Raw genomic sequence first — 23,731 nt, forward strand, 5'->3', positions numbered from 1 at the left:
AATAACAACATCATGAAGTGCCAGATGATGTTTGACAATAATTGGCAAGGCAACCAATAGCTAGATTCAGTATGATGATAAGTAGGCCAGGGATACCCTACAGTCCGATTTAATATTTCTTCTGAGAAACAGTACCTCAAGACCTTCCATAAACAGTCATTCAGAGAACATAGCACACAAGGGTGCCCATTCCCTGATGATAGTAAATCATTATGAAATGTTGGATCAGGAGGACTCATGGAGATGTTGCTTGTGTTAAGAAGCAGGAAGGAAAACTGTCTGTTTTCTTTTCTATCTTCTTTAAAATAAATAATTTTTTTGTGTTGCAAGCAGTGGTGGATTAACATAGGGGCATTCGGGTCGGCATCTCCGGGCCTGGCATCACTGAGGGCCCAACGCCGACCCGAATGCCCACATACTGCGGCAGGGCACGGGAGCGCATAGTTCCCTGCCCCGCCGCTGATCACCGCCATATGCTTTAGGCCTAGTAGGCCTGAGGACTCTGTGGTAGTATAATCCTAGCATAGGCGTGCGTGATGAAATCATCGCACGCCTGCGTCGGGACGCAGGACCATGAAGATTGCGCGCCTGCTGCCTGCCTCACCATCTGGGACACAGGTAAGCATTAGCTTTTAGTTTTTTATTTTCTGTGTGTGCTAACTTTGGGGGGCAGAGGAGGACATGGGGGCAAATCATTTCATGGAGGGCAGATTATTACATGAGGCAAATCACTTCATTGGGGCAGATTATTATACGGGGGCATTGTGGAGGAAAAATACTATATGGGGACAGTGTGGGGGCAAATTACTTAATGGGGCATTGTGGCGGAAATTACTACAGGGGGGCAGTGTGGGGCAAATTACTATATGGCATTAGTGTGGGGGAAATTACTATATGGATCAGTGTGGGGGAAATTACTACATGGAGAAGTGTGGGGGAAATTACTATATGGGGACAGTGTGGGGGAAATTACTATATAGGGGCAGTGTGGGGAAAATTACTATATGGGGCAGTGTGGGGAAAATTACTATATGGGGCAGTGTGAGGGAAATTACTATATGGGGACAGTGTGGGGGAAATTACTATATGGAGCAGTGTGGGGGAAATTACTTTATGGGGATAGTGCGGGAGAAATTACTATATGAGGCAGTGTGAGGGAAATTACTATATTGAGCAGTGTGGGGGAAATTACTATATGGGGACAGTGTGGGGGAAATTACTATATGGGGCAGTGTGGGAAAAATTACTATATGGGGGCAGTGTGGGGGAAATTACTATATGGGAACAGTGTGGGGGAAATTACTATATGGGGACAGTATGGGGGAAATTACTATATGGGGGCAGTGTGGAGGAAATTACTATATGGGGACAGTGTGAAGGAAATTACTATATGGGGCAGTGTGGGGGAAATTACTATATGGGGGCAGTGTGGAGGAAATTACTATATGGGGACAGTGTGAAGGAAATTACTATATGGGGCAGTGTGGGGGAAATTACTGTATGGGGGCAGTGTGGAGGAAATAATTGTGTTGGGGGCAGTGTGGAGGAAATTACTATATGGGGCAGTGTGGGGGAATTACTGTATGGGGGCAGTGTGGAGGAAATAACTGTGTGGGGGAAGTGTGTGGGAACTTACTATATAGGGGCAGTGTGGGGGAAATTACTATATGGGGGAAGTGTGGGGGCGTTGCTATTAGGGGAAATTATTTTTGGGGACACTATACAGGAATTATTACCTGGAGCACAATATAGGGTGTTATTATTGCTGGGCGCACTCTAGGGGACATTATAACTGCTGTAGACACTATAGGGACCTTTGGGATAATTTATCAAACTGGTGTAAAGTAGAATTGGCTTAGGCCTCTTTCACACTAGAGTGTCCGGATAAGGTCCGGATGCGTTGTGGCAAACCCGCGCGAGTAAGTACCCAATTGCAGTCAGTTTTGACTGCGATTGCGTTCCGTTGTTCAGTTTTTATCGCGCGGGTGCAATGTGTTTTGCACGGGCGTGATAAAAAACTGAATGTGGTACCCAGACCCGAACTTCTTCACAGAAGCTCAGGTTTGGATTCAAGGTTGTGTAGATGTTATTATTTTCCCTTGTAAACATGGTTATATGGAACAGAAGACCGGCACTTCACAGGTGGAATCTTCAAACTTTTATTTCAGCATAGGAGGAAATAGCACAGATGCGACACGTGTTTCGGCTCAGGTGTGAGCCTTTGTCAAGCATAATGAACTATTGCATGAAACACATTTAAATAGGCCGCCTACATGGGCGTCGAACGTGATGAAGTCACATCACCATGGGAACGGAGATACAAATCATAAGGTGCAACAATTCTCTACATTGTTGCAACAAGGTACTATGCTGTATGTGATACAATTACATCTTTAAGAGTATTACAGAAAAGAGAAATCAATAGTAGACATGGGATACAATAAATCTAGAAATTACAATAAACATATTCAATGTAATGATAATAATAATCATCTATTTGAGAACTAAATAACCCACTGGCTGTCTCAAAATATCAACATATTAAATCTTGCTGCTCTTTTTTCTTTTTTTCAGATGCTTCATTATTTTCATTTTCTCTGTGACTGAATGAATAAAGAATATATATAGTACATTAAAAAAGTGAGGCCGGACGAAGCGGCACGCTTCAAGGGAGGCCGGCATGAGGGGTTTTGTGAGCAAGGGTCAGGCAAGGTAAGGGTTAAGTGGAAGCGTGCAGGGAAAGGGGGGAGGAGCTAGGAAGGGGCGGGGAGCGGCAGGCTGAAGTAGTGGTGAGGCAGGATAGCGCCCGCCATTTTAGGAAAGCAGTGAGCCAGCATCTAGCATCTGAAGGGCAGCATCGCATACTGCAATGGCAGAAGCAGTGGAGGCGATGCTGCGGCGGTTGAGGGAAGCGGCGGACACCAGGGGCAGTGACTGGCTGGAGCAGCAGGTGACCGCATTGCTAGGGGGGGCGGAGGTGGGCACGTCTAGCCCTAATCCAGCAGCTACACGGCCGCGGCGGGTACGGCCGCCGGCGCGCCTGAGCCCCGATTTACCCCCCCGGGTCCGGCGCCGTGTCAGGAGCCCCACAAGGGACCCTCCACGCCGGGAGCATTCCAGGGCTCCTGCGGCCTCCCGGCGTGGGAGGAATCCATATGTCCGGCGGGACCCTCCAGAGGCTGTGGGGCCTTCCCCTCAGCCCATCGTGGCAGCAGCAGGGGAGTCAGGACCTGGTTCTGCAGGATCCCCTCCTGTTCCCAGGAGTCGGAGGCCTGCTCAGCGAGGGAGAGGTAGTGGCAGCAGAGGCAGCAACGGGGCTGCGCGGTCGGCCAGGGCGGCCCGGCGCAGGCCCTTACAGGATGAGCCCCTTTCATTGGCACACGAGGCTGCGCCTGTAGGTGCCAGGGACGGTCGCAGGCCTTGCCAAGATGAGCTTCTTACAGAGGAGGAGGACGAGGCTGTTCCGGCCGGCTCCCCGCCCCAGAACAGGCCTTTTGGGCATGAAGACAGGCGCGCAGATGCTTATGTGGAGGACAGGGAGGTGCGCAGGCCATTTCCTGAGGGCGGACAGTTCGCTACTGGTCCTGACACCGTCGAGGACAGAGGGCGTCCCGGAGCCATCCCTAACGCACCCAGCAGTGATCCGGCTGGGGTGCTGCCGGCGAACAGCGCAAGTACCCATCAAAGGAACGTCGTGGATCCACGAGTCGTCCGTCAGGAATCAGGACCTGCGGCTGCCGGGTTCACAGCACCCGGGCAGCTAGGTGAGACATCAATGGGAACACTGTTATCTCTATTTAATGTGGCGCCTGGGGCGGGTGGGAGCAATAGTGCTATTATCGGTGGTTTGGGGCGCTTGCTGTGTGGTTTAGCGGGGATTAGTCAGGATAGGGGGGCAATGGGGGCTACCCCCTTAGCAGCGTGGGGGTTGGGGACAGAAAATAGCAATGTACCGGTGACCGCTAGCAATAGTAATGTAGCAGTGGCCAATAGCACAGGTGTAGCCGAATCAGTGTCAGTGCAGACGCAGGCGGGAGGTGATGAGGATAGGCCCAGATTAGATGACGCCGCAAAAGGGGAGGTGTATGTCTGCTTTGAGGGTCCCCTGGGAGCGCATTTGAAAACGGAGGTTCGTGAGAAAATTTGGAAGGGAGAGTATATAGAAATTTTTTCGCTGCTTCCGTTGGAACGTTTCAACCTTGATGTGGTAAAGAAGGACGGAGTAAGGAAGGAGGAGGATGATAAGCGTCGTTATCGCCTCATCCCCAGGTCATTTAGTAATTGGCTGCAGGCCTTTGCTATTTTGGCGAGTGTAATTGGGGAGAAGAGTCCGGAATGCTGTTCCCCTTTATTTTGCTATTTAGATGCTATTGGGGAAGCCTATAGAGTGTATGGGGGTTCCGGGTGGTTACGGTATGACGAACAGTTTCGTCAGAGGAAAGCGGTCCGTCCTAATATGAGATGGGACCATAAGGACATTGCGTTATGGATGAGGGTGACAGCGCCAGGCAGGAGTGGTCAGTCCTTTCGGAGTGAGTCAGGGGTTGGGGTACAGCAAGGTACAGGGACGCCCCCAGTTGGAAGAGGATACTGCTTCCTTTTCAATGAGGGAAATTGCAAATTCGGCCAAAAATGCAAATTTAGGCATGAATGTTCCGTGTGTGGCGGGGGCCATGGGGCTAGCAGATGTTTTAGAGGGGGTAGACAGAGGGGTGGGGATAGTTTTGCAAAAGGGGCAGACCCCAGTGCGAGTGGAAAGGATGGTGGGGCATCTAAATAGATATCCGAACCAGGAGTTAGCTGAATTTTTGTGTTTGGGGTTTAAGTTCGGTTTTCATATACCTTCATACCCGTTACCAGTCATAGAGAAGCGGAAGAATTTGCGTTCGGCATTGCAGTTCCCGGACATAGTGACAGCAAAGTTAGCTAAAGAGGTTTTCCTAGGGAGGATGGATGGTCCGTTTGTTAAATCACCCATCAGTAACTTGCGAGTTTCCCCTTTGGGTTTGATCCCTAAGAAGGAGCCTAACAAATTTAGGCTCATCCACCATTTATCAGTCCCTAAGGGTGCGTCGGTCAATGAGGGCATTGACCCGGAACTTTGTTCTGTGGTTTATGCCTCCTTTGATGCGGCTGTGGAGTGGGTAAGGAAGCTGGGTCCGGGTACCCTGTTGGCAAAATGTGACATTGAAGCGGCATTTCGGTTGTTGCCAGTTCACCCGGATAGTTTGTATTTACTGGGTTGTTTTTGGAATGGCGCTTATTTTGTGGATAGGTGTTTGCCAATGGGCTGTTCAATATCGTGTGCATATTTTGAGCGTTTCAGTTCTTTTCTGGAGTAGGTGGTGGTTCAGGAATCAGGTTGTCACTCTGTCATTCATTATTTGGATGATTTCCTGTGTTTGGGGCCGGGGGGATCTAGGGTTTGTTCGTTGTTGTTATCCACATTGCAGTCTGTTTTTGAGTGTTTTGGAGTCCCTTTAGCGGTGGATAAAACGGTGGGGCCGGCTACTGAACTAAGCTTTTTGGGTATTGTCATCGATACACTGCGGATGGAGTGTAGGCTACCAGTAGACAAAGTGTCAGATTTAAGAACAGAGGTGGCGGCGGCATTGACAGCAAAAAAGATTCGCCTGCGGGACCTGCAGTCTTTGTTGGGCAAATTAAATTTTGCATGCAGAATCCTCCCAATGGGCCGCATTTTTAGTAGGAGATTGGCTTCGGCGACAGGAGGTGTGGTGTCTCCCCACCATTTTATTAGGCTAGGCAGGGAGTTGAAAGGGGATTTGAAGGTTTGGGATTCCTTTTTACAGCAGTTTAATGGCAGAGCATTAGTTATGGGGGGGGTGGTTGATGCGTTTGATTTCGAATTGTTCACGGATGCTGCGGGTGGAGTGGGTTTTGGGGCGTACTGTGAAGGGCAGTGGTGTGCGGGTCAGTGGCCTGAGTCCTGGGTACTAAAAGGATGGGTAAAAAACGTGGCATTGCTGGAACTATTCCCCATTGTGTTGGCAGTCACGCTCTGGGGGGAGAAGTTTCGGCACAAGAAAGTCCGTTTCCATTGTGACAACTTGGGAGTTGTGCAAGCCATCAATAGTGTAACGGCTTCTTCCCCCCCGGTTATTTGCCTGTTGCAGCAGTTGGTTCTCCGGTGCTTGTCCCTTAATGCTTGGGTGTTTGCAGTGCATGTGCCTGGTTCCTCTAACTGTATAGCTGACGCACTTTCTCGTTTTCAGTGGGAGCGGTTTCGCCAGCTGGCCCCGGATGCGAGTCAGGTCGGATTGGTGTGTCCAGAGTCGTTGTGGGAGATCCTGGAGGTACCGTAGCTTCTCTGTTGCAGGCATCATTGAGTGAAGGCACGTGGAGGATGTATGATAGGGCTTGGAGTAGGTGGCAGCAGTGGTGTAAGGACCTAGGGGTCGAGGTACTGGACGGGGAAATTCCGTTGTTACTTTTCATTGGCCACGTGAAGGATCAAGGTTGGTCGGTTGCCAAGATCAATGGTTGCATGGCGGGATTGGCTTTCGGATTCAAGTTGCGGAATTCCCCGGACATTACTAAGTCCTTTTTGGTCCGGCAAATTTTGAAGGGTTATAGAAGGTTCCAGCGCGTAAAAGATTCCCGCCTACCGGTGTCTTTTTCATTATTGTTACAGTTAGGGGAGCAGGCAGCTGGAGTGTGTCGCACGGCTTGGGAGGTGAGCTTATTTAGACTTGCCTTTGCTCTGGCTTTTTTCGGGGCCTTTCGTTTAGGGGAGTTAGTGTGTGCAAGTGTGCGGCGGGAAGGGGGTCTGAGGTGTGAGGATGTAACGCTATATGACGACAGGGTGGTGATTTCTCTGAGATTTTCAAAGACGGATCAGGAGGGGAGGGGTCATTTAGTCTCATTGTTTGAGGTGCCGGGATGTCTCTTGTGTCCAGTACGGTGTTTGCGGGATTTTCAAGGAAGGGCAGGGGTCGCGGCAGGCCCGATTCTCAGACACGAGGATGGCTCCTTTTTATCGCGATTTCAATTTATAGCGGTATTCAAGAAATGTTTGCGTAATCTGGGAATGGACTCTGGCAAGTTTACGGGTCATTCCTTCAGGATAGGTGCTGCCACGGAGGCTGCTCGCTTAGGGGTGCGAGATGAAGTGATTAAGCGTATTGGGAGGTGGGAGTCGGAACGTTTTCGGCTGTATGTGCGTTTAGGGGCAGTTTAAGGCTGTGTCTAACCATGTTTGTCTTGTTCTTTTCAGGTGATGCCCCGTTGTTAGTATGGATCCTGGGCCATTCGTTCGTGTTCTGGGGGGCATTGCGAGCGGATGTTCGGCAGAACGGGCGGCAGTTGGGGTTTGATCGGGGGATGGCCATAGTAAGATGGATCGGACGTAGAGGTATGGTGTGGGGTAGTGTTTTGCAGGAGGTTCATCGGCAAGCCAGGTTAGATAGAGTCCCAGATGTCTTGGTGTTGCATGTTGGGGGAAATGACCTAGGGGTCCGACCTTGCAGAGAGTTGATCAGGGATATCCGTTTTGATTTTTTGCGTTTGTGGTCCCTCTTCCCGTCAGTTGTCACTGTGTGGTCGGACATTGTCCCCAGGAAGGTCTGGAGGGAGGCGAGATCGGTGGAAAGGTTGAATAAGGCTAGGATTAAGCTGAACAGGGTGATTGGGCGGTTCTGTGCCAAACATGGGGCGGTGGTGGTGAGGCACCCCGAGTTGGAAGCAGGAACAGGAGGCTTTTGGAGACAGGATGGAGTCCACCTCAATGCGGTGGGCATTGATTTGTGGTCACTGGACTTGCAGGGAGGTATTGAAACAGCCCTCCGGGTGTGGCGGAACGCGCGAGCTTAAGGGCTGTCAAGCTGCGCGTTGTTGGCGGGGGGAGGTCATAGAAGCTGGGGCTACTGGATGGTAACGGTGAATGAGAGGGCCTCAATGGTGGGGCTGGACTCTCAGAGTTGGGGCACCTGGTTGGCTTGGTATGGCGTCGGTCAGTTGGTGTCCCCGAGCTTGTGGTACGCGGCTGGGGGCAAGATGGAATTGCCGTGGTGGTTTGTGGTCGTTTAAGGTGCAGTTAGGCGGCTTCTAGGACCTCCCTCGTCAGTTAGACATGTATATATATTTATATATATATGTCATTGTTATATCAAGTGTTATGTTTATTCATGTTATTTATATTATTTAATAAAAGACGGCTGCTGTGGCCGATTTAATCCAAACAGTGGCTGTGTGTGGTTATTGGGAGAGAAAGTGGGGATGGTTAGTTAGCTAAATGATGGGGTAGTGGACCCGAGCGTAGCCAATAACCCTACTCAAGTGAGGCCGGACGAAGCGGCACGCTTCAAGGGAGGCCGGCATGAGGGGTTTTGTGAGCAAGGGTCAGGCAAGGTAAGGGTTAAGTGGAAGCGTGCAGGGAAAGGGGGGAGGAGCTAGGAAGGGGCGGGGAGCGGCAGGCTGAAGTAGTGGTGAGGCAGGATAGCGCCCGCCATTTTAGGAAAGCAGTGAGCCAGCATCTCCCTCCCTCCCTCCCTTAGGGTTTACTTGGATGTTTCAGGGCGGCAACGGTATATTATAGAGGGGATGTATATATATAAAAAAAAAAAAAAAGGTATTTTATAAATAAATAGAGGTATGTAAAAAAAAAAAAAAAAAAAAAAAAAAAAAAAAAAAACGATAAGGGGTGGTGGACGGAGTGTGTCTTTAAGTGTTGCGTTTGTCGCAGCAGTCGTGGCGGGGGGAGGTCATAGAAGCTGGGGCTACTGGATGGTAACGGTGAATGAGAGGGCCTCAATGGTGGGGCTGGACTCTCAGAGTTGGGGCACCTGGTTGGCTTGGTATGGCGTCCGTCAGTTGGTGTCCCCGAGCTTGTGGTACGCGGCTGGGGGCAAGATGGAATTGCCGTGGTGGTTTGTGGTCGTTTAAGGTGCAGTTAGGCGGCTTCTAGGACCTCCCTCGTCAGTTAGACATGTATATATATTTATATATATATGTCATTGTTATATCAAGTGTTATGTTTATTCATGTTATTTATATTATTTAATAAAAGACGGCTGCTGTGGCCGATTTAATCCAAACAGTGGCTGTGTGTGGTTATTGGGAGAGAAAGTGGGGATGGTTAGTTAGCTAAATGATGGGGTAGTGGACCCAAGCGTAGCCAATAACCCTACTCATGTAATTCCAGTAGAATTTCCTATTGGATCTTACAGGAATGCACTCAAATCATATTCTCGATTTAAACCTTTCGGTTCAATGGTCTGCAGGGTGTGAATCCAAAAACTTTCACGTTTTTTCAGCAGGGAATGTGTCAGCCTCTGTGATTAACGCACCTGTTACTAGTGGTTTAACATTAAGCAAATTTGGCTTGAGACTGAAAAGTCATTTTCAACCTCCTAAAACACAACATCCAACAGAGGCTTTCATATCTCTGGTGCAAAGGGATTTTAATGCTATTTTGTCTGATATACAACATGATGGTTTAACTATAGCGCATAATTTGTCAAAGGAAGAGAGACAGGCATTACGCAGTATACTGGATGACAAATCTGTTATTTTTAAACCAGCAGATAAAGGTGGCTCTCTAGTTATGCTGGATAGAGAGTACTACATCTCAGAAATTTTGACACAACTGTCCGACAGAGATACTTATCAACCTCTAAATAGAGACCCTGTTTATGATATTAAACGTAAATTAACCAGTATTGTTCACACATACAAAGAATTGGGTCTGCTCGATGAAAAATTGTGTCAATTTCTGATAAATCAACATCCTGTCACACCAGTTTTATACACGCTGCCTAAAATTCACAAATGTATGACAGCCCCCCCGGGACGGCCCATTGTAGCATCAAATGACTCCATCTTATCTGCACCAGCCATGTTGATTGAAAAAGTCCTCACCCCATTAACGAAAAAAATGCCATCTTTTGTACTTGACACTAATCAATTTTTGTTAGACATTAAAAATTTACGTCTTGAGGTAGGAGATTTATTGGTAACATTTGATGTGTGCAGTCTTTACACATCTATTGAGCACACAAAAGGTCTTACTGCCGTAGAATGGATCCTGGAACAGTCAGAATATTCTAGTCAAGAAAAACAATTTTTTCTACAATTATTGGCACTGACTTTACAGGAAAATTATTTTCTGTTCCAGGACACATTCTTTCAGCAGAAACGGGGTACCGCGATGGGCTCGCATGCCGCACCGCCGTACGCAAATAGCTATATGTCGTGGCTTGAGGAGAAATTCATATACGTAAATCCATTATATAAACAATCGTGTATTGCCTGGCGTCGTTTTATAGACGACATTTTTTGCGTATGGCGGGGCGGCATTGAGTCCTTGGAAAAATTTACCCAGTACATTAACAATATATGGCCCGAGTTGTGCTTTACAGTGCAGCATGACCATGACAAAATTAATTTTTTAGATACTTTGGTGATAAAGGGTCATGATGGTTGTGTACAGACTGATTTATACATCAAAAAAACGGATAAGAACAGTTTGTTGTACTACTCCAGCAACCATTCACCGGCGGTGAAAAGGTCTTTACCCTCCTCACAGTTTAAGCGTATCAAGAGGATTGTGTCAGATCCATTAGTGAGGGAGGGCAGATTCAATGAAATGGCAGAAAAATTCTTGCTAAGGGGATATCCTAAACCCCTCTTAGATTCAGAGATAGAGAAATGTAAGATTGAGACATTTAAGCCCCATGTTGAAAATAAGCGGTTACCGTTTATTGTCAAATATCACCCCTGGATAAATAAGTTTCGTCATGTGGTTAATAAACACTGGGGGATTATGCGCTCAGCTTATCCAGATGTTGCCGAATTCCACTCTATCCCTATGATCTGCTATAAGAGAACCAGGAACATTAGAGACACTATTGTAAAAGCGGACATAGGTGGTACTACTAGCATGCCCCGTCAACTTTTTCTTTCCACACCAAAAAGAGGCACTTTCCCTTGTCTACAGTGTGTTCACTGTTCTGCGGTAATTAAGGGCGAATCCTTTTTTCATCCTCACACTGGTAAGAAATTTCCAGTAAAAGGTTTCTTCACTTGCGATAGCAATTTTGTTGTATATCTGCTAAAATGCCCTTGTGGCTTATTGTACATTGGTGAGACATCTGTCAGAATGAAGGACAGGTTCAGTAATCACAAATCCACCATACGTAAGAAAAATTTGCTATTGCCTGTTCCCCTTCATTTTGACAGGTGTGCTCACAATGTCTCACAATTAAGGTTTCAAATAATTGAGCAGGTACTGCCACCACGCAGAGGTGGCAACAGGTTGCTATTACTGAAAAAACGTGAAAGTTTTTGGATTCACACCCTGCAGACCATTGAACCGAAAGGTTTAAATCGAGAATATGATTTGAGTGCATTCCTGTAAGATCCAATAGGAAATTCTACTGTAATTACATTTTTAATGTACTATATATATTCTTTATTCATTCAGTCACAGAGAAAATGAAAATAATGAAGCATCTGAAAAAAAGAAAAAAGAGCAGCAAGATTTAATATGTTGATATTTTGAGACAGCCAGTGGGTTATTTAGTTCTCAAATAGATGATTATTATTATCATTACATTGAATATGTTTATTGTAATTTCTAGATTTATTGTATCCCATGTCTACTATTGATTTCTCTTTTCTGTAATACTCTTAAAGATGTAATTGTATCACATACAGCATAGTACCTTGTTGCAACAATGTAGAGAATTGTTGCACCTTATGATTTGTATCTCCGTTCCCATGGTGATGTGACTTCATCACGTTCGACGCCCATGTAGGCGGCCTATTTAAATGTGTTTCATGCAATAGTTCATTATGCTTGACAAAGGCTCACACCTGAGCCGAAACACGTGTCGCATCTGTGCTATTTCCTCCTATGCTGAAATAAAAGTTTGAAGATTCCACCTGTGAAGTGCCGGTCTTCTGTTCCATATTGTAAGTGGGCTTTTCATACCCTGGACGCGTGCACCACGACTCTGCCAGAGGAGTGCCGACTGATTTCCCCTTTTTGGTAAACATGGTTATAAGGGAAAATAATAGCATTCTGAATACAGAATGCATAGTACAATAGGGCTGGAGGGGTTAAAAAAAAAAATATAATAATTTAACTCACCTTAATCCACTTGTTCGCGCAGCCAGTGTAACGTTACATTACCCTACTTTGTGAGATTTCCCAACCTCCTAACTTCCTGTCGCACCGCTAATGACGTGAGGAGGCGTGCCTGAGTTTTGTCGATCTGCGCATGAGCAAGAGGACAGTTTAGGAAAAATCTTACAGCGGAGTTCAGCTGCACACCAGGACACTGCACATGTGGAGAGCCTCAGTAGGGAAATATTACGGCCCAGTGCGCAAGCGCGGCTAACTCCAGAACATCCATCCGATCTCCGCGCCTGCGCAATGTGGGGGTAGGGAGATCTCATGGCCATATTTTCTGTTAAATAAATAAATATATATATATATACACTCACCTAAAGAATTATTAGAACACCTGTTCTATTTCTCATTAATGCAATTATCTAGTCAACCAATCACATGGCAGTTGCTTCAATGCATTTAGGGGTGTTGTCCTGGTCAAGACAATCTCCAAACTGAATGTCAGAATGGGAAAGAAAGGTGATTTAAGCAATTTTGAGCGTGGCATGGTTGTTGGTGCCAGACGGGCCGGTCTGAGTATTTCACAATCTGCTCAGTTTCTGGGATTTTCACGCACAACCATTTCTAGGGTTTACAAAGAATGGTGTGAAAAGGGAAAAACATCCAGTATGCGGCAGTCCTGTGGGCAAAAATGCCTTGTGGATGCTAGAGGTCAGAGGAGAATGGGCCGACTGATTCAAGTTGATAGAAGAGCAATGTTGACTGAAATAACCACTCATTACAACCGAGGTATGCAGCAAAGCATTTGTGAAGCCACAACACGCACAACCTTGAGGCGGATGGGCTACAACAGCAGAAGACCCCACCGGGTACCACTCATCTCCACTACAAATAGGAAAAAGAGGCTACAATTTGCACAAGCTCACCAAAATTGGACTGTTGAAGACTGGAAAAATGTTGCCTGGTCTGATGAGTCTCGATTTCTGTTGAGACATTCAAATGGTAGAGTCTGAATTTGGCGTAAACAGAATGAGAACATGTATCCATCCTCTGATGGCTACTTCCAGCAGGATAATGCACCATGTCACAAAGCTTGAATCATTTCAAATTGGTTTCTTGAACATGACAATGAGTTCACTGTACTAAAATGGCCCCCACAGTCACCAGATCTCAACCCAATAGAGCATCTTTGGGATGTGGTGGAACGCGAGCTTCGTGCCCTGGATGTGCATCCCTCAAATCTCCATCAACTGCAAGATGCTATCCTATCAATATGGGCCAACATTTCTAAAGAATGCTATCAGCACCTTGTTGAATCAATGCCACGTAGAAATAAGGCAGTTCTGAAGGCAAAAAGGGGTCCAACACCGTATTAGTATGGTGTTCCTAATAATTCTTTAGGTGAGTGTATATACATGTTTACAGTAGCTCTGCAGTTCTTTCAGACTCTCTAGCTCCATTATTATTTCCAAGTGACAACTTTGTCTCCAGGACCCACCACTCTATCTACTGCCGTCTCTCTAAGTAGCCAGGTGCATGCCTCATGCTCCAGTCACTCCCCAGCCTCTCGTTCACAGCCCACCAACATTTTTCTCTGTGGCCCAGACCACTGCCTAATCTCATAGCTAGCAAGTCTCGCCACACACCAAGCACTTACTGCACACACACTTATCCTCTGACTTGAATTAATGGAGCCACCTTCTTGGGACCTACAGACTCCCCAACCACACTATTTGGTCAAAGTCACACACTGACTTCCAACTTGCAGCCTCTATGTATTAGATTGCATGTTTACTGTAGAGCACAGGCTCGGACTGGCCCACAGGGGTACAGGGGAATCCCTCGGTGGGCCCCTGAGCAAAGTGCACCCTTTGTCTCCCACCCCTGCACAAGTGACACAGTAGACTTACTGCACTACATGCATATAATTAATGTACAGCACCTCAACCAGCCTATGTTCATATAAAAAATGTGTTCGATTATTTATTATATTTGAATGCGTCCGTATGGTGGGTCCTAGGTACCCCAGTCCGACACTGGTAGAGCACAATACATTACAGTAATACCATCATAGTCAGAAAGTTATCAAATGTATGTTATATGTGCTTCTATGATTTTACTTATGTAACATTCAGCAAGGCTTTGTGTATAGTGGTAAAAATCGCTGCATCAGGTCGATATTTTAGGACCAAGGCTATTGTGTTACAAATTGTGTTTTAAAAAGTAACTCATTATAAAGTCTCCTTGTCTATGATCAGGGCATGATTCCACTAACATCTGAATAAGTCTATAGGTAACCAAGTCAGGGGGCACACCACATAATATACGGAGTGCAAAGGGCGGTAAAGGAAATCATTAAACAAATTAGACCCAAGAGAGAGTCATGAGAACCACCCTAGAAATGCACATCCGACAATGAATGGTATCAAAAATATATATAAAGTTTATTAGACACACCAACAGACACATTAAAAAATTGTATACAATTCAGATAAAGTGCGGTATGCAATGGGATATGTAACCAGCACATACAGGTCCACAGAGTTGACACACCATAGGCAAAAATATATAATACACCAGCATATAAAAAAAAAATTCAGTGTGGAGTATAGAGCAAATATAGCATATTTTGCTCCGGCAATACGCGTTGGGCGCTTTCTCACTATCTCAGGTCCACTGAACCAGCAGCTTATGTAGGTTTGGCTCTTTTATTGTGACCCTACCAAGGTCTGTCTGCATTTTTAGAGGTCTTACCCCATGCTATATTTGCTCTATACTCTACACTGAATTTTTTTTTATATGCTGGTGTATTATATATTTTTGCCTATGGTGTGGCAACTCAGTGGACCTGTATGTGCTGGTTACATATCCCATTGCATGCTGCACTTTGTCTGAATTGTATACAATTTTTTAATGTGTCTGTTGGTGTGTCTAATAAACTTTATATATATTTTTGATACCATTCATTGTCAGATGTGCATTTCTAAGGTGGTTCTCATGACTCTCTCTTGGGTCTAATTTGTTTAATGAATAAGTCTATAGAGCAATACTTTGAAGGGCAATGTGGCAGACGCAGCACTATAAAATTCTTTTTGCGCTGTGGCATTAGAAGAATGTTGATATCTCTGACTTTTTAGTCTAACCAGACTGTCTATTACTCTGTAATTCCTCTAGCGCCATTCTATGGAAACAGTAGGTTTACAGAGCACACAAAATGCTTGATTCTTTATTAACTTCAACTTTTCTTCAGATATAACACTGCTGCCTCCGCAGCAGATAGTCTATGTACATAACACGTGTTTAAAAAATATCACAAAATGGCGGTATGCATAAGATGGTGGTTCAACTGTTCAATCTTGTCATTCAACATAAAATGGTGGATATATTTCTCTCTTGAGTATCTGTACTACTTGCTGAATTTGGTCGCAATTTGCAGAAACTAATTGCAGATTGGCTGAGTTTGATCTGGTATGGTTGTATGCAATTTGATTTGCAATATAGAATTGGAATTTGGATTGTGAACTCTGTAGTTTGCAATTGGTGGAACTATAAGTAAACACACATATAACTGACTCAGTATACAGCTCTAATCACTATATTAACAGTAGGAACATTATATAACTGTTTTAAATACCTAGTTTGGCCTCTCTGCTTCCATAAAACACAGCTCTTAGTGGAGTGAATGTCTGTTCAGCTCCTCTCTCTGGTGAATAATGATTCCAGCAGCTCCTGCTAGGGAATTTCCCACACAGGCTGTGTGTGAGGCTGGCTGTGATTGGCCAAGACTTCTGCTGTGTGTGAGGCTGGCTGTGATTGATCTAGACTCCTGCCCAGCAACAACAGTTTAACTCTATGCTTTATGTTGTTTCTGCTGTGTCATTGAGCTTACCTCACATTACATAATGAATCTTAAAGGCATATTATCTTTACTGCTTCTGTAAACACAATATATACACTGCTCAAAAAAATTAAGGGAACACAAAAATAACACATCCTAGATCTGAGTTAATTAAATATTCTTCTGAAATACTTTGTTCTTTACATAGTTGAATGTGCTGACAAAAAAATCACACAAAAATAAAAAAATGGAAATCACATTTTTCAACCCATGGAGGTCTGGATTTGGAGTCACACTCAAAATTAAAGTGGAAAAACACACTACAGGCTGATCCAACTTTGATGTAATGTCCTTAAAACAAGTCAAAATGAGGCTCAGTAGTGTGTGTGGCCTCCACGTGCCTGTATGACCTCCCTACAACGCCTGTGCATGCTCCTGATGAGGTGGCGGACGGTCTCCTGAGGGATCTCCTCCCAGACCTGGACTAAAGCATCTGCCAACTCCTGGACAGTCTGTGGTGCAACGTGACGTTGGTGGATAGAGCGAGACATGATGTCCCAGATGTGCTCAATTGGATTCAGGTCTGGGGAACGGGCGGGCCAGTCCATAGCACCAATGCCTTCGTCTTGCAGGAACTGCTGACACACTCCAGCCACATGAGGTCTATCATTGTCTTGCATTAGGAGGAACCCAGGGCCAACCGCACCAGCATATGGTCTCACAAGGGGTCTGAGGATCTCATCTCGGTACCTAATGGCAGTCAGGCTACCTCTGGCGAGCACATGGAGGGCTGTGCGGCCCTCCAAAGAAATGCCACCCCACACCATTACTGACCCAATGCCAAACCGGTCATGCTGGAGGATGTTGCAGGGAGCAGAATGTTCTCCACGGCGTCTCCAGACTCTGTCACGTCTGTCACATGTGCTCAGTGTGAACCTGCTTTCATCTGTGAAGAGCACAGGGCGCCAGTGGCGAATTTGCCAATCTTGGTGTTCTCTGGCAAATGCCAAACGTCCTGCACGGTGTTGGGCTGTAAGCACAACCCCCACCTGTGGACGTTGGGCCCTCATATCACCCTCATGGAGTCTGTTTCTGACCGTTTGAGCAGACACATGCACATTTGTGGCCTGCTGGAGGTCATTTTGCAGGGCTCTGGCAGTGCTCCTCCTGTTCCTCCTTGCACAAAGGCGGAGGTAGCGGTCCTGCTGCTGGGTTGTTGCCCTCCTACGGCCTCCTCCACATCTCCTGATGTACTTGCCTGTCTCCTGGCAGCGCCTCCATGCTCTGGACACTACGCTGACAGACACAGCAAACCTTCTTGCCACAGCTCGCATTGATGTGCCATCCTGGATAAGCTGCACTACCTGAGCCACTTGTGTGGGTTGTAGACTCCGTCTCATGCTACCACTAGAGTGAAAGCACCGCCAGCATTCAAAAGTGACCAAAACATCAGCCAGGAAGCATAGGAACTGAGAAGTCGTCCGTGGTCACCACATGCAGAACAACTCCTTTATTGGGGGTGTCTTGCTAATTGCCTATAATTTCCATCTGTTGTCTATCCCATTTGCACAACAGCATGTGAAATTGATTGTCACTCAGTGTTGCTTCCTAAGTGGACAGTTTGATTTCACAGAAGTGTGATTGACTTGGAGTTACATTGTTTTGTTTAAGTGTTCCCTTTATTTTTTTGAGCAGTGTATAACAGTTATATGACATTTAAACATGAAGTCACTGTAAATAACTCTGCTCTTGTCTTTAACACACAAATGATGGCTACTATCTTGTAAGGACCAATGAACCTAGGACCCAGTTTCCAAGAGGGAACCTTTAACTTAATATTCCTAGTAGATAACCACACATAGTCATTCACTCCTAGGTCCGGACCTGGCGACCGTTTCTTATCAGCCATGCATTTATATTTACCTCCCATATTTTTAAAGTTAGCTTGCACCTTTTGCCATACAGATGAAAGAGATGACGAAAACCGTTCCTCTTCGGGAACCCCAGAAGACCCCCCCTCCTTGAAAGTACAGAATTGGGGATGAAAACCATATGCACCAAGAAATTGTGACTTGCCAGTGGATTCCTGACGGCGATTATTTATAGCAAACTCGGCTAACGGTAAATATGATGACCACACCTCTTGGTTTTCAGACACAAAACACCTTAGATATGTCTCAAGGTTTTGGTTGGTACGCTCAGTCTGTCCATTCGACTGAGGATGGAAAGCTGAGGAAAAGGACAAGTGTACCCCCAAACGGGAACAAAAAGCTTTCCAAAACGTATAAATAAACTGGGTTCCCCTTTCCGAAACCACATCGGAAGGGACCCCGTGAAGCTTCACGATTTCACTGATGAATACCTGAGCAAGAGTCTTAGCATTAGGTAGTGCGGGTAACGCAATGAAGTGTACCATTTTGCTAAACCTGTCTACTACTACCAAGATAACTGTTTTACCCTCAGACAAAGGTAAGTCAGTGATGAAATCCATTGACAGATGTGTCCATGGCCTATTGGGAATGACAAGTGGCAATAAAGACCCTGCAGGACGTGTATGAGAGACTTTCGCGCGTGCACAAGTAGAACAAGTAGACACAAAATCCATTACATCCTGACGCAACCTTGGCCACCAAAACTGACGAGACAATAGCTCCAAGGTTGCTTTACTACCCGGGTGCCCATCAAGTGCCGAATTATGATGTTCCTTTAATAATTTGAGATGCAGGTTTAATGGTACAAACAATTTCTCTGAGGGGCAAGAGATCGGGGCATCCCCCTGGGCCTCTAACACCTTCCCCTCCAGAACAGAGTGTACAGCAGAGACAACCTCTTTGTAAAATGGGTACCGGATCACCCACATTACCCCCTCCAGGGAAACTACGAGATAATGCATCTGCCTTGGTATTTTTTGCCCCAGGACGATAGGTGATGAAAAAGTTAAACCTGGTAAAAATAGCGACCACCTAGCTTGTCTAGGGGTGAGACGCTTAGCTGATTCGAGGTACAGAAGGTTTTTGTGGTCCGTAATCACCGTGACGGGGTGAATTGCCCCCTCTAAAAAGTGAAGCCACTCCTCAAACGCCAGTTTAATAGCTAATAGTTCCCTATAGCCAATATCATAGTTCCTCTCCGCTGCAGATAGTTTTTTAGAAAAGAAAGCGCAAGGATGCCATTTGCCAGGAGACGGACCCTGAGACAGTACAGCCCCCACTCCCACCTCTGACGCATCTACTTCAACAATAAAAGGCTGGGAGACATCAGGTTGGATTAGTACAGGTGCCGAGGTAAACCTCTCTTTTAGAGAGGAAAATGCAGTCTTAGCGGCTTCAGACCATTTAGAAAAATTAGTCCCCTTCCTAGTCATGTCAGTAAGGGGTTTGACAATTACTGAATAATTTTTTTATGAACTTTCTATAGAAATTTGCGAAACCCAAGAACCGTTGCAGTGCTTTAAGGTTCTCAGGAAGATCCCAATCTAAAATTGCCTGGACCTTCCTAGGATCCATACGGAAACCTGAAGCAGATAATAGATATCCCAGGAACTGTATTTCCTGAACGGCGAAGACACACTTTTCAATTTTCGCATATAATATATTCGTCCGTAGGACCTGCAGTACCTGCCTGACATGTACCTCATGTGTTTTCAGATCAGACGAATAAATTAAAATATCATCTAGGTATATCATCACAAACCTGCCGATAAGATGACTAAAAATGTCATTAACTAAATGTTGGAAGACAGCAGGAGCATTGGTCAGACCGAAAGGCATGACTAGATTTTCATAATGCCCCTCAGGGGTGTTAAAAGCTGTCTTCCACTCATCCCCTTCCTTGATACGAATCAGATTGTAGGCCCCCCTAAGATCAAGTTTGGAGAACCACCTAGCTCCCGCAATCTGATTAAACAGGTCAGGAATGAGAGGAAGAGGGTATGGGTCTCGGATGGTTATCCGGTTTAGTTCGCGGAAATCTAGGCAAGGACGCAGGCCCCCATCTTTCTTTTTAACAAAGAAAAACCCTGCAGCCACGGGTGATTAAGAGGGTCTGATGTGTCCCTTAGCCAAGCTCTCGGAGATATAATCTTTCATGGCTTGTCTCTCGGGACCTGAAAGATTATATAACCTGGTCTTGGGTAATTTTGCACCAGGAATCAGGTTAACCGGGCAATCATAAGGACGGTGAGGTGGTAACTTCTGACAACCCTTTTCAGAAAAAACATCCTCAAAGTCCGAAACAAATGTAGGTAGAGTAGCTATGGAGGCGACTAAGCAATTGCTATTTAAGCAATTTTCTCTGCAATGCTCACTCCACTCCAATATCTCCCTGGCCTGCCTATCCACCACTGGATTGTGCGCTACCAACCAGGGAAGACCCAATACCACAGGAGTGGGAAGACCCTCCAGAACATAACATGATAGACACTCGTTATGGTGGTCCCCTACCCAAAGGTGTAAGTTATGGACAATGTGAGTGAGGTTTCTCTGAGACAGAGGAGCAGAATCAATAGTGAATATGGGAATAGGTCTCTGTAGCGTACAGAGAGACAAACCCATAGTGCGGGCAAAATGGCCATCTATCAAATTTACCCCTGCTCCACTGTCTAGAAAGAAAGAAATAGTCTCCGTCTTAACACCAAAAAAAACAACCGCTGGCAACACAAATTGAGATATTCGTATGGAGGAAACGTATACCCCCCGGCTGACATCCTCCACACAGCCTGGGGTTAGTAGTTCCGACGGTCTTTTGTTTTTGAGAAAGGAAGGACAGACATTAATGAAATGACCCCTCCCCCCACAGAAAAAACAAACCCCACGCCTACAGCGAGCCTCAGGAGGACGGACCTGACCAGTAGTTCCTCCTAGCTGCATAGGCTCTTCTAGGTCCGTACAGACTAACTGCTGCTTGGGAGGGGTTACCAATTGCTCAGGATTTTTCAATCTGTCCCTAAGACGTCTATCTATTCTGATAGAAGGGGACATAACAGCATCAAGGGAAAGGGGGGTCTCATACAGCGCAAGCGCATCCTTAATCCTTTCGGATAACCCAGAGCAGAACTGACTCCTGAGAGCCGGGTTGTTCCACTGGGTATCCATAGCCCACCTATGAAACTCTGAGCAATACTCCTCTGCTGGCCGCTCTCCCTGTAGGAGTCTCCGTAATTTAGACTCAGCCAGGGCGACTCGGTCAGGGTCATCATATATGAGACCCAAGGCCCCAAAAAATTCATCCACTGACCGGAGAGCCTGGGAATGAGTGGGTAAAGAGAACGCCCAGGATTGCTGGTCCCCCTGAAGCAGGGAAGTAACAATCCCCACCCGCTGTTCTTCATTACCAGAGGAGTAAGGGCGCAGCTTAAAATATAACTTACAGGCCTCACGAAACGTCACACATTTGTCCCTTCCCCCAGAAAATCTGTCAGGAAGAATAACCTTGGGTTCCGCAGCAACCTGGTTACCCATAGCAACCGCTTGGCTTGCGGTCTGTAGCAATTGCTGCTGTTGCTGGAAGACCGACGCCTTCAATCCTGCCACCTCCAAAGACAGGCCTTGAAGTTGCTTTTGTCAAAGCAGCAATAGGATCCATACTGGATTCTAAATAGGCAGAAAGAAAAAGTTTTTTTTTTCCTTTCTACCTACACAAAATAAGGGTCAGATATAATATCATGACCGGCGTGCCGATCACATACGTGACGCAAAGGGAGGGAAATGGGAAGGCCCTGTCCAAGGGAGAGGGAAAGGTGGTGACCCCTAACTCACCTTGAGGCTGGCACCTGACTGCCCTGACGTCCCTAGACGGGTTCCTCACCCGTACGCCAATCACGTGCCTAAACCCTGGCTTTCCCTGAGATGAGCCCTACGTAGTGAATAGGGCGGTGGGAACACTAGTCCGCACCACTAACACTAAAGGAAAACACCAAGGAGAGGACAGACAATACAGACAAAACATATAATCCCAGGTGGTCGACAACAGCGGACAACAAAAGCCCAACAGGGATCTGGAGGGTAACGCTCTGGAACAACAACCATGAATCACAGCTACACAGCTCCAGTGGGTCAGTATAGAAGTCCAGGCAGGAAGCTCTATATCTGGCAACCAGAGAAGTGGGAGAGGGGAATATAAGGAGGTTGGGAGTGCTGGACAAGAAACAGCTGAGGAGAAGAGACCACGGATCCCTGAGTGAGCCAAAAAGGATTGCAAGGCAAACCCAGAAAGCTACCATTAAGAAACAGCACTATCTTTAGACATAGAGCGCACAGCCACCCGCTGCAACTTCCTGACCCCGGGTATAACGGAGTCAGACGTGGCTCTTGACACCCTCGTGACACTAGGACAGGTCTTAACTGGCCAGCTAAAGGCAACATAGCAGAGAGATGTAGTGTGAAAGACACAGCAGTGCATGATTGAAAAAATAACCTTTTTCTTACAAAAAAAAAGAGGGGAAAAAGAATTCAAAGTACTTCATATAGAGGAGTCATAACCAAAGGACACAATTCCCCTTGATTTGCAGCAATCAATACACAAAGGCCTGTGATTGCATAATGAGCAGTGAGATGGAAGAACACGCGTCACTTGACGATTGCAGCCGAAGCGCAAGTTCCCTTGAATAATTCTTCATTTTGTAAGCTGTGTATTAACATCCTAAACGTGGCAGCTTTATTCACTGAATAGATTCTAGGTATTTTTTTTCCTTCTTTGAAGTCAATATGCATTTCTAAAGCGGCTGAATCCCTTCTACCTAGTGCAAACAAGCAAATGATTTGTGTTGATTATGTGTATGACTTACGGTTAGGGGAAACATCTCATGCACTTTTCATTTTTCCTTCTATAGCTGTACATTTTGATAAACTGATATTCCAGTATGTTGGTACAACTGGGTGTATTTGAAAAGATTAATTGCAAATTATAGACACAGGTGTAGGACAAAGACCACATTTATGCTAGAGATTATCTTCTAGGTCTTCTAATATTAGTTCATTTCTGCATCATTACTTTTGATCCGTGTTGTAGGGATTCGTAATATGACACACATAAAATTTTGTGGGCCCATGCTATGTCTCTGATTTCATGGTAGGATGTTCGATCGCATGCTATCATATATAAGTAAACATAGAATCAACCACTGTATGGGGGTACAATACTGCAGCAATTGAAGTGCCTACAGTTCCTTAATATAGGACTGTGTGGGCTCTGTGTCACCCTACAGGATCTGTATGCAGGTACTCAAAATCGTGTTTCTCTGTATGTCCCACCATGTATCAGTCTACTGGCACTAAATTGTAAGACTATGAATGTGACTATCTCACTAAAACTGGTGTTCTATGGTAATGAGGGGGTTAACAGCAGAATTAGAGATGAGCGAATTTCTTAAGTTCGATTCGGCTAATTAGCCAAATTTCACCCATTTGCTTTGCTTTGTGCCGAATTACTTCCTCACAAAGCGCATTTTTTGTGAGTAGCGGGTGCAATGACAGGGAGCTGCAATAGCGCCGCCCCCGACATTGTACCCCTCAGATGCCGCATTCATACATTACATAAATTAAATTAAACTTACCGTCTACATTTGCTCGTGACGGGCCTGCCGCCGCCATCTTGTTTGAAGATCTTGGCCGGAATCCTGTGTGGCGCAAAATAACGTCATCACGCCGGCTGGCGTGGTGATGTATGATATCATCATGGTGGCCGGTGTGATGATGTAATCTCGTGCCACACAGGATTTCAGCCAAGATCTTCTAGCAAGATGGAAGCTGGCGGCCCGTCGTGAGCAAATGGAGGAGGTAAGTTTAAGTTTTTTATACTAT

The sequence above is a fragment of the Bufo bufo genome, chromosome 1, assembly GCF_905171765.1.
Source record: "Bufo bufo chromosome 1, aBufBuf1.1, whole genome shotgun sequence".
Classification (NCBI taxonomy): Eukaryota; Metazoa; Chordata; class Amphibia; order Anura; family Bufonidae; genus Bufo; species Bufo bufo.